This window comes from Denticeps clupeoides, chromosome 7 (assembly GCF_900700375.1).
Source record: "Denticeps clupeoides chromosome 7, fDenClu1.1, whole genome shotgun sequence".
NCBI lineage: Eukaryota > Metazoa > Chordata > Actinopteri > Clupeiformes > Denticipitidae > Denticeps > Denticeps clupeoides.
The window spans coordinates 882,464-895,121 of NC_041713.1; the positions used below are offsets into that span (position 1 = coordinate 882,464).

General features: G+C 53.9%; 1 pseudogene; it reads left to right on the forward strand.

The window, feature by feature from the left end:
* The first annotated feature begins 326 nt into the window (after positions 1–326).
* LOC114793656 (serine/threonine-protein kinase N1-like) lies at positions 327–11,393 on the forward strand (annotated as a pseudogene).
* Positions 11,394–12,658: the final 1,265 nt, after the last annotated feature.

Here is a 12,658-nt window from a genome sequence, read left to right on the forward strand (position 1 = left end):
CGTGGGCCGCTGTCCCCACACGTCCGGAGTGGACGTGGGCCGCTGTCCCCAGACGTTCGGAGTGGACGTGGGCCGCTGTCCCCAGACGTCCGGAGTGGACGTGGGCCGTTGTCCCCACACGTCCGGAGTGGACGTGGGCCGTTGTCCCCACACGTCCGGAGTGGACGTGGGCCGCTGTCCCCAGACGTCCGGAGTGGACGTGGGCCGCTTGACGCTGGATTTCTGTTGCGTTTCTGTACGTAACTGCACGTATCTGTGATGCGTGTGTGTGCCTGCTTGTACCCAGGAAGTAGTTTATCGAGTGTCTGCTGGTTTTACTTCCTCTCTCAGGCTGCAGTCCTGGGCGTCGCTGCCTGCTGTCCGGCCCTGTACATGCGCTGGGGCGCTCGGGTTCGAGGGAACCGTGAGAAGACTATCATCATTTACTGTTTTTTTATTTCGTGATGCGTGTACATGTCGTATTGATGACTACTTCGCCCCGCTGGGTGCCGGTTTCCTGCTGGTTAACTGGCCGCCAGGCGCCTGTTTGAAGCAGGAAGTGGCGCGGCCGCTCTCCGCCTCTCTCTCGGCGAACGGGCGGAAGCCGCAGGGTGAGGGTGGGGTCGAGCCTCCATCGTGCACAGCTCGCTGCTGGCGTGCAGAGGCGGCATGGAGACGGAGGCTCCGAGCGAAGGCCCCGCTCCGCAGGAGGCGGACAGCGGCACCGGCGAGGCGGGGGACACCGACTCCCTGGTAGGGAACTGTGGTCAGAATCCTGCTCTTCTCTCTCTCTCTCTGTCCCAGGTTGGCCACTAACACGAGTTTAGATGTTGAGATGTTGATGGATTCCTGTCCAGGGTGATGTCGTTATATGTGGTGCATGTAACCCGTATTTACGGCACTGAGGAGCGACAAGAGCGCCTGTAATAGAGGAAATTGTGTAAGCGCGTCGGCCATGTTCCACCACGCTCCCCCGGATCAGTGTTGAAGTCGCCGCGCTTCCTGTCTGCACTCACTTTCAGCCATCTTGGAGGAAAACTTGACACGACTCGCTGAAACCGCACCCCACAGATGATGCTCGTAACCTGTCCGCTCCGCAGAGCTTCTCTGACCCAGGACAGGAGTTGTTGCCATGTCCGTGTCTGTGTTGTGTGAGGCTTGTCCCGCTACGCCGCTACGGTTTGTGTGGTCATGTGACTGCATGGCTACGTCTGAACGGTGAAATGTTTTAGATCCACTGGTGGCGTCTGTCTTCCAAAGATAAAGCATATAAATGGTTTTAAAAACTCGAGTTTCTTATTCACAAAGTTACTCAAGTAAACGTAACTCGTCACAACCCAACCCTTGAAATTCTGTCACTCGTCCCTCTAACTTATAATACCAAACCTTCGGTGATGACTTTTGGTGGCAGGATGCATTTATATTTACATTTACATTTACATTGACTTACAATCAGTAGTTAGAGGGACAGTCCCTCCCTGGAGCAACTTAGGGTTAAGTGTCTTACTCAGGGACACAATGGTAGTAAGTGGGGTTTGAACCTGGGTCTTCTGGTTCACAGGCGAGTGTGTTACCCACTAGGCTACTACCACCCTACTACTACTGCAGGTCATGGGGACAGTCCAGCTCCAACATCCAAACAGTCAGGTTCCATGTGAGGACGGGCGGCTTCTCCAGGATGTTTAAAGGCGCTGAGTGCTGATTGGACGAATCCAGCCACACCGCTGTCATTAAACACGTCAGTTTATAATCGACCTCCTGTAACATCTTCTGTTTCTAAGACAGTGGCGTAATGGCGTTACTCCCCAACACCGCCGGTCACTGTGGTCTGTATCGTGTGTGCAAGCAGGGTCTTCAGCTCCAGGCCGTGGACCTTGTTCACTGCACATTCGCATGATCTTTATAAAGCTGCATGAAGGCACGCCCGTTGGTCACATTTTCCCACCTCATCTGTATAAAAGCGAGTGACATTTAAATTTACATGTACAGCATTTACCAGACGCCCTTATCCAGAGTGACTTACAATCAGTAATTACAGGGACAGTCCCCCCCTGGAGACACTCAGGGTTAAGTGTCTTGCTCAGGGACACGATGGTAGTAAGTGGGGCAGTGGTGGCCTAGAGGTTAAGGAAGCGAATCCCGATCCGCCAAGGTGCCACTGAGGTGCCACTGAGCAAAGCACCGTCCCCACACACTGCTCCCCAGGCGCCTGTCATGGTGCCCACTGCTCACTCAGGGTGATGGGTTAAATGCAGAGGACAAATTTCACTGTGTGCACCGTGTGCTGTGCTGTTGTGTATCACATGTGACAATCACTTCACTTTCACTAAGTGGGGTTTGAACCTGGGTCTTCTGGTTCATAGGCAAGTGTGTTACCCACTAGGGTACTACCACCCTCTATACCACCTAGTTATCCACTAGGCTACTACCCCCCTCTATACCACCTAGTTACCCGCTAGGCTACTACCCCCCTCTATACCACCTAGTTACCCGCTAGGCTACTACCCCCCTCTATACCACCTAGTTACCCGCTAGGCTACTACCCCCCTCTATACCACCTAGTTACCCGCTAGGCTACTACCCCCCTCTATACCACCTAGTTACCCGCTAGGCTACTACCCCCCCTCTATACCGCCTAGTTACCCGCTAGGCTACTACCCCCCTCTATACCGCCTAGTTACCCGCTAGGCTACTACCCCCCTCTATACCGCCTAGTTACCCGCTAGGCTACTACCGCCCTCCTTGGGCCCTGGTTGGTGGAGATATTGTAACTGATTGTTGCTGCTCTCTCGGTACAGAATGACCCGGGCGGCAGGTCTGTTCTGGAGCTGCTGGGTCTGGACCTGACCTCCGACCTTTCCGACTCCAGCGTGCAGCAGCGCCTGGACGAGCAGCGCGAACGAATCCGCCGCGAGATCCGCAAAGAGCTGAAGATCAAGGAGGGGGCGGAGAACCTGCGGCGCGCCACTACCGACAAGCGCAACGCGCACCAGGTGGACAGCCAGCTGCGTTCGTCCAGCCGCCGCCTCGACCAGCTCCACGGGGCGCTGCAGGAGCTGGACGCCCACATCGTGGTCAAGGGGCCGGACGACGCCAGAGGTCGCGCGTGTGTTCGGACGTACGGCTCCTGAGCAGGTTAGATGTTTGTCTCACGATGCTTTCTTCCTTCAGATGATGTCCAGTCCCCCAAAACCGCCACCCGCTCCTCGGCCAATCAGGACCGGATTGCGGCGCTGGAGCGGCAGCTGAACATCGAGCTGAAGGTGAAGCAGGGGGCGGAGAACATGATTCCCATTTACGCCAACGGGCCCACCAAGGTGCGTCTCCTCACTCTGCTGCTTCCTGTCATGGGACCGCCACCCTCCTGTCCCCACTGTCGTGTATACGGTTTCATCAATAATCCCGTTACGACTCGACGTGTTTGAGCAAGTGATGATTACGTAACAGCGGCGAGAACCTGAATATTTTCACTCGTCGAGAAGGCGGAGTTTAAACACGCGCAGGGCGCGGCGGTGACTTTTCTTCTGCTTTCCTCCTGCATGCAGGACAAGAAGCTGCTGCAGACGGCGCAGCAGATGCTGCAGGACAGCAAGACCAAGATCGACATCATCCGCATGCAGATCCGCAAGGCCATGCAGGCCACGGAGCAGACGGAGGAAACGCAGGGTCCGTCTGTCCGCCACACCCGCCTGCGAACTGCGTGGGGGCGGGGCTCCTGACTGGGCGGGGCTGCTTCTGCATCTTGGCCTCCATCCGGCCGTTTTGCCCTCGTGTCAGTTGCAGCGATCAGTGGAACTTATTCTGTAGAACAACAGATCGATACCCATTTCAGAGCCGACCTCTAACTTCTGGTGCTAGACACACACAGACACACACACACACACACACACACATACACATACACACACATACACACACATACACACACATACACATACACACACACACACATACACACACATACACACACATACACATACACACCGCCCAGCGCTCTCAGAGCTCGGCTTATGGCCTTAATGACACTCTGGTTCTTTACTCAGAGAGAGAGAGACGGCAGCGTAAGAAGAGAGTGCAGGAAGGGCCACATAAAGCTTTAATGGAGCCTAATGGTCCGAGTTGAAGTCGTCCTCCTCGGTGCCTCGTGTCCCCAGGCTTGGAAAGGGGGGATTAGAAGTCAGATAAGACAGGATGGTAGTGGCCTGGTGGGTAACACACTCACCTACGAACCAGAGGACTCAGGTTCAAACCCCACTTACTACCATCGTGTCCCTGAGCAAGACACTTAACCCTGAGGGACTGTCCCTGTAACTACTGACTGTAAGTCTCTGGATAAGGACATCTGGTAAATGCTGTAAATGTAATAACATTTCGAAGAAGAAGCTTCATGGGGGATCTGACGGGAGCAGTGGTGGCCTAACGAGGTGGACTCGTAATCGGAAGGTTGCGGATTCGAATCCGGTACCGTCCTCGTGGTGCCCACTGCTCACTAAGGTGATGGTTAAATACAGAGGACACATGTCACCGCATGGCGAAAATATCAATAATATAAGAAAGTGAAGTCACAGCAGCACAGCACATGGTGCACACAGTGAAATTTGTCCTCTGTCTTTGCTCAGTGGCACCTCAGTGGCACCTTCACTTTGACCGGTTGTCTTCGATCCTGTAACACGTTAGTACATGGGTATTAGTTTATGTATGTGTGCTCCGGTCGGCTGTTCTCAGGTAAGCCGGACCTGTGTGGGGTGGAGCTGCGGATCGAGGAGTTGTGGCATCACTACCGCGTGGAGCACGCCATGGCAGAAGGAGCCAAAAACATCCTGCGTCTGCTGGGGACGGGAAAAGCCCAGGACAAGAAGGCCATGAGCGAGGTCAGCGCGCCTGTACACGTCTCCTCATCTGCATCTTCTCAGAGAGCTGATGTTCTCACGATGTTCATGTCGTCACCCCCCCCACCAGGCCCAGTCTCGTCTGAGCGAGGCGTCCCAGCGCTTGGACCTCCTGCGCGAGTCCCTGGACCAGCGGCTGGTGGAGCTGCCGCAGGACCATCCCAAAGCCTGCCTGATCAAAGAGGAGCTGGCCCTGACCTCGTCCTCGGCCTACAACTCCACCCACGGCGCGCCATACGTCCACAACCAGTACAGCACCCTGAGCCGGCCGTCTCCGCTCACCGGTGCGTGGCGCCCGTCGGCGTGGCGGCCGTGACGTCGGAGTACGTGATCCCGCTCTCTCTCTCTCTCTCTCTCTCTCGCCCCGCTCAGGTACTCTGCAGGTGCGTCTGCTGGGGTGCGTGGGGCTGCTGGAGGCGGTACCCGGGCGGAGCCGCGGCAACCCCGGCGCCCCTGCCCAGCTTCAACGCGGGGGACGGCCGGCCGTTCAAGCTCAGCCTGTACGGCCGCACCGGCAGCAGCCTCAGCATCAAGATGGCGGGGAGGAGCGAGGAGCTGAGCTGTGAGTCCCGCTCTGCGCCGGCTTCCTCGCTCGCGTGTGTATCTGTGTGTGAAGCGCGTGTGTGTGTGTGTGTGTGTGTGTGTGTACAGCGGAGGTGAGCGTGGTGCTGAAGCTGGAGAACACAGTCGTGGGCCAGACGTGCTGGAAGGCGGTGGGAGAGCAGGCCTGGGACCAGACCTTCACCGTGGAGCTGGAGAGGGTACGATTCCATCGTAATGCCGCTGCCTGGGAGTGCCGGTAGGGACTGATCTGAGTACAGTGACTCTGGTGTAGCTAACGCGAAGTCCCCTCAGTCCAGGGAGATGGAGATGGCGGTGTACTGGAGAGACTTCCGCTCGCTCTGCGCCCTCAAGTACCTGAAGCTGGAGGAGTTCCTGGACAACCAGCGGCACCGAGTCCAGCTGGAGCTGGAGCCCCAGGGGACGCTGCTGGCGGAGGTAATCATTTACCAGACGTCCTTATCCAGAGCGACTAACAATCGGTAGTTACAGGGACAGTCCCCCCTGGAGACACTCAGGGTTAAGTGTCCTGCTCAGGGACACGATGGTAGTAAGTGGGGTTTGACCCCGGGTCTTCTGGTTCGTAGGCGAGTGTGTTACCCACTAGGCTACTACCCCCATTGTGTGTGTGTGTCACCAAACTGGGGACAGTTCACATACGTAAATGGTCCTGTCACTGAATGCTTATGTGTGTTTACCAGGTGACATTCTTTAACCCCGTCATCGAGAGGGGACGCCGGCTGCAGAGGCAGAAGAAAGTCTTCTCGAAGCAGCACGGTGAGAGAGCAGCTCTGCGCGTGTGTGTGTGTGTGTGTGTGTTTATGAGAGTGTGTTTACATGTAGAGGCCTGTGTAATTCTGGATGTTTAACCACACACACACACACACACACACACATGCATGTGGCTTTTTATTTAAAAGCATGCTTGTGTGTGTGTGTTCCCTTAGGGGCTCATCTTGTTTGTCCCTTTGTAACCTCACTGCCTCCTCCTCTGTCCTCTCCCTGTTCTGCTGCGCCACCTGCTGGTGGGCGTGTGGTGCTTCACGTGCAACTGTGTGTGTGTGTGTGTGTGTGTGTGTGTGCATGTTTACAGGTAAAGCGTTCCTGCGAGCACAGCAGATGAACGTGGACATTGCGACGTGGGTCCGTCTGCTGAGAAACGCCATCCCCACAGGAAGCAGCAGCTTCAGCCCCAGCAGCAGCGGGTAACACACACACACACACACACACACACACACGCAAGTTCTTCTGTTTCGTTTCCTCTGTAATGTGTGTGTCATGGTTACAGAGAGATCTCCATCGAGAAACTCAGCCTGGAAAGTGACTCTCCTCCAAGACCTGTGGACCCGGTGAGAAGACAAATTAAATCAGAATTGTGTTGTGCTCTTAAATATTAAAACACACAATATGAATGTTTTCGTAATTCCACAATGTCCATTATGCAGTGGAATTAATGCAGAAACCGGGAATATAATATTACGATGTACAGAGACATCGATCTCTGAGAGAGCCACGGTTCAGACGGTCTGTAAAAGACCCAGAGGGGAAAGTGACAGGGCTGTCCCCGTAAAAACAGACCTAATTAGGCTTAGATAGCGGGTGCTTTAACTGGATCGGGGTGCTGATCCCGGGCGACTCCTCGAGGTGTGTGCTGAAGGGACAGAGTCGTCGGTGGGGGCAGGGTGAGTGGAGAGAAGGGGTGGATGGGTAGGGGGAGGTGGGGAACGGGATGATGGAGCAGATGGTGTGGTCAGCAGGAAGCAGGGATTACAGGATTAATTATAACGATGAGGTTTTTTTAAGGGAACTAATTAACTATAACAAGGCCAGAGAGGTGGCCAACAGCCGGAAGCTGACATAACGACTGCTGGACTGTCTGTTCTTACTCAAGTATTATTCAGATCTGCCTGTTTTGGTCCCTCTGACAGGAACCGTTGCCTGTGATTGAACCGTTTTCCCCTCCGGACCTCGGCCCAGAGCGGCATTCAAGAAGCAGAACCAGCTCCCAGAGTTCCCAGCACAGGTAACCAGCTTGACCCCCTTGCAATATGGTGCTCCCAGCATGGCACTGCCGCCCACACCCACACACAATATGTGCCCATCTACCTTACACAGCACTGAGTGCCATACCTGGCAACTCAGCAGAAACGCTAAACTAACATCCGCTCTCTTGTCGCACCTAATACAGCGCCAACTTCCCAAATGTGCATATATATATATATATAGCTTAATATAGCACCAACTACACTCTCTACACACAATATAACACCAAGTGTTACACACAGGCAGGACTAAACCTGATATTACACAAACCTGGCAACGCAGTTAAAATAACATCCTACATATACAGACTTAATATACACACCTACAAATATCAACTTACTACAATCCAGACTGCCTTAAATCTGAACCTGTCTAAACTTCATCACCTCCATCAATACAGCAGCACAGCCCAAGCCTACACTGTGCACATCCATCTCAGCACTAGCTGTCTAGTTTATTGATTGCAGCCTGCCATTACAAAATACTGTTGCTGCTTTTTAGATAAGTGCTGTCTGAGGGTCTTAGGGTGTGTGTGTGTGTGTGTGTGTGTCTCTGGACAGGAAGAGCAGAGGTCCTGTTGGTCTGCAAGATTTTCGTCTGGTTGCTGTACTGGGCCGGGGCCATTTTGGCAAGGTAACCACACCAAATGTGGCCACTCAGCCTTTCATTATTATACTTATGGGCACTGTAAGTTTTAATTAGATTAAGTTACCCTCTGACATTGCAGGTTTTACTCTCCGAGTACAAAAAGACAGGTGGACTGTACGCCATCAAAGCCCTGAAGAAAGGGGACATCGTGGCTCGAGACGAGGTGGAGAGGTAGGCCCCGCCCCCACCAGCCTACGGCCACAGCAGGCGTCCTGATCGTGATCACGGTCTCTCCTCCGCTCCTCAGCCTCATGTGTGAGAAGCGGATCTTCGAGACGGTGAACGGCTCCCACCACCCCTTCCTGGTCAACCTGTTTGCGTGTTTCCAGACGCCGGAGCACGTATGTTTCGTCATGGAATACTCGGCCGGCGGCGACCTGATGATGCACATCCACTCGGACGTGTTCTCTGAGCCCCGCGCCATGTAAGTCTGGTGTGTGTGGGGACGCCAAAGCAGACTAGACGTCTGCCTGTCCTCCGGGGTGCTGAAATGAGTCTCGTAGTCGATGCTGTCCCCAGGGGCTGGGTTGGGTGGTGGTGAGGGGTTGGGTGGTGCTGGGCGTGGCCTGGTAGCGAGGCGAACGCCACCCGCCTGGCCAGTAGTGATGTGAGTTCTATTCTCCATTCTGTTTGTATTCTGTACGCCGTGTCTCAGTGTGTCTGTGTCTGTGTCCACCTGTCCGTCTGGGCCGCAGGTTCTATGCAGCCTGTGTGGTTTTGGGGCTGCAGTTTCTTCACGACCATAAGATTGTCTACCGGTGAGTACGTTTTTCACGCCCTGGCATGTTGGGATCATGTGCTGGAGTTTTCTTTTTAAAAGGTCTCGTGGCCAGGAAGTAAGATCAGGGCGCCAAGGGGACTTTTATTTTGAAATCGAGTAGCGATCAGAGAGAAGGAGCGCGTTTGGTGGTATAAACCCCAGCCTGTCCAGTGTGCCGTACTACAATAACACTAATTATAAAAAGCAGACAAAATATCCTCACCAGTTGACCAAATTTTCCGAGGGGGTTTTGTGTTCTTGGCCTTTGCAATTTCCACTTTTCTGTGGATGAGTTCTCGTCCCCTCCTGCACCGCAGGGACCTTAAGCTGGACAACCTCCTTTTAGACACGGAGGGATACGTGAAGATCGCCGACTTCGGCCTCTGTAAAGAGGGTGAGTGGCTGTGGTGGAGTGCGTCTCTGGGCGGTGTCCGGCCGTGACGCCGCGCTTTGCTCTGCTGCAGGGATGGGTTTCGGGGACCGAACCAGCACGTTCTGCGGCACCCCGGAGTTTCTGGCCCCGGAGGTCTTGACAGACACTTCGTACACGAGGGCCGTGGACTGGTGGGGGCTCGGCGTCCTGGTGTACGAGATGCTGGTGGGGGAGGTGAGAATAACTGAACACCATCATAAATCATCATCTCCATCGACATCGTTTATGCACCTGAAGGTACATGATGGAAAGTCGAGTTGGATTGTGGGTAATGTGCACGAATTGTGTATATTTGTGTGTGATAGTCTCCGTTCCCCGGCGACGATGAAGAGGAGGTGTTTGACAGCATAGTAAACGATGAAGTGCGCTACCCACGATTCCTCTCCACGGAAGCCATCGGCCTGATGAGACGGGTGAGGACCCGCCTCCTGTAAACCCGGACAGCCAATCGGCAAGCGGCTCGCGTCTGACTGACATTGTGCTTGTTGGCAGCTGCTGAGACGGAACCCGGAGAGACGCCTGGGTTCGGGGGAGAGGGACGCGGAGGACGTGAAGAAGCAGCCTTTCTTCAGGGTGAGACCCTGTCCTCCGTTCTAGGGGTGGAGGGTTCGGGAAAACCAGACACACCCGGAGTGCGTTTATTTACATTCACCCACCGCGAATAAACACGCAGAATATTGCGGTTTAATAAAAGGGACGGAGGGAGGGAGGGGACAACTAACAACAAGCCAGAACCGCACGGTGAGATCTCTAGCAGACCTTTTGGACAGGAGACATGAAGCTCCTCCCACCACAGCAGAGACACACACAGAAATACAAACGCGGGAGGAAGCGTACGGACCGGGGACGTAACACGTCTCGCTCAGACGGTTCGGTCTTCTTATTTCAGTCGTACAGCAGGGGCGGAGGGACATGACGCCATCTTGATGTTTTCCAGACGATGGACTGGGAGTCCCTCCTCCAGAGGAAGCTGCCGCCTCCGTTCGTCCCCGCCGTCTGCAACAGGGAAGACGTCAGCAACTTCGACGCCGAGTTCACCAACGAGGCGCCCACGCTGACCCCGCCGCGGGAACGCCGAACCCTGTCCCGCAAAGACCAGGACTGCTTCAGGGACTTCGACTACGTGTCCGACCTCTGCTAGGACTCCCGGGACGGCGGTGCGCTGGACGCTGGGACTTTACTGTGAAGCGGGCCGGGGCCGATCCTGGTCCCCTCGCCCTCCGTACCATGAAGGTTCTGATGGTGTGAATGGACTCTCAGGACGGAGTCCATGTTCCTCGCCTTCTCTCTCTGTTCCACTGTCTCCTCCTGTAAACTCTGTGATATCGGTAGCCCAGTAGAACACGGAACCCGCGGTCGCGGAACCGTGAGACCTTAATAATAATATGAGGTGTTGGAAGTGGTTTTATTTGTGTAGATTGTACGTCTCCCCGAGTCCGTCCTCCTGTCTTCTGTCTCTCGTTTGTTCTGAAATGCCACTGTGGACGAGTCGCGAGAACGTAGGAGATCTCAGATGCCGAGAACCTGGGCCGCCATTCCCCAAACCTATAATAAAATAACCCCGTTATACTAAATATATCAGATCAGATGGATCGATCGTGGCCTGGTGGACCCGGAATCGGAAGGTTGTGGGTTCAAGCTGCCACTGAGGTCCCCTTGATGAAGGTCCCGTCCCCATGACAGGTGGCCACTGCTCACCAAGGGTGACACGTTTCACCGTGTCACCGTGTGCTGTGCTGCAGTGTCTCACAATGACGATCAGGTCACTTTCGCGATTCTGCACATCCTGACCAGGAGAGGGCGCTGCTGCTCTGCAGGACGGTGGCGAGTATAAAACTTGTCTTTCTTTCTCTGTCCGGGTCACGTTAATCAGGGGACAGAGAGGCCTTGGTGACCCTGGTAATGACACAGAAAAGAAAGGCTATAAAAAAAGACATAAAAAGGAAATAATAAGATTACGGAGGTGTGTGACGGTCAAGGTGTCCCCAAAGCAGGTGTCATGTTCCTATTTTATGTATTTTTTGTCCCTTCTCATTATAATGAAAGACATTCATGGAATAATTTTCTCATTTCTCTGAAAGAGCGAATGTGTCTTCAAATGTTAATGTAGAAAATGTTAAAAATAAGAAATAAGCGCTGCAGTAACGCTGTGCGATATTAATTCAGGACGGATCCCTTTTCTGATCATATTTCACATTTTCTCTGACTGTAATTGGACTACCGACCAAATTCAGTCTCTCGAGAAAGATCAATTGACACAAATATTCCAGTTATTTCCATCATGCCGACAGAATGGGTCACATGAACGCAGGAAGTTATTTATTTGCAAATGAAGCAGAAGTTTAATGGCCATATTTCCTACGCGGGACACGGGTCTCATTTCCCCTCGCTACAGACCATCTGGGTTCCGAGTGGGAGCAGAACCCAGGACAGAAATGCAGTCATGCGTGAGCCTGAAGGTACATGCCAGTTTACACCCAGATTAAGATCTGGACCCACCAAGTCTGATCCTGAAGGAACGTTTCTCATCATTCTCGTCTCCCAACGTGCGTCACCGGGTGGCATTTTTGTCTCGGTCTGGCATGGAACGTCGACCTGAGACCCGCGTCTCCATCATGGGTTCCGCTCTGGCGGTTCCTCTCAGCCACATGGGCAACTTCATCAGACTGATATTCGGGAAGTCTTCTTCACTCCAGATTCCGCGTATCTGGGTTTAACATGAACAGGTGAGGCGTACGGAACGGATGCCACACAGCTAAAGGACGTGGGTCGTGTTGCCATGACGACGCGTTTGTGTCCCATTTGCTGCTCGCCGCAGTTCTGCTCAGTTCCACGTTCGGTGGAATTAAATTTCTTCTGAGCTGGAGTCAGCTTGACCAGAGAAGTGGTCATTCTGACCACAGTAATTCTGAATCGAGCCCCCCTGACAGGCAGGAAGAGAAGGGGACTCTGGCGAACTGCTTTTGTCCCAAGGACCCTGAAACCTGTCCAACTTGGGAGTCCCACCTGAAGGCCCATCTTGGGGTCACTGAGGCACACACCCCCCCCAACGACCACGACAAGGTGGCGATCTAAAAATTAAATATTCCTCACCAGATTAGAATGGACAACATGACATTTAGTTATTGTACCGCCCCGGCGTAGAAGCCAGGTGACCCCGCCCAGAAGAGCAGGATGCTGCGCCGACGCCCCTCTCCACCCATCACACCTTGGCTGGGAACTAAAGGGGGAATTTCAGGGGGTTCTAAAGTCGCCATGTTGTTCCCTTAAACGGAACCATAACAGGCAGTTCCGTATACGGCCTTTTTCTGGGGCCTGAGATGGGGTATATTTTTATATATATAT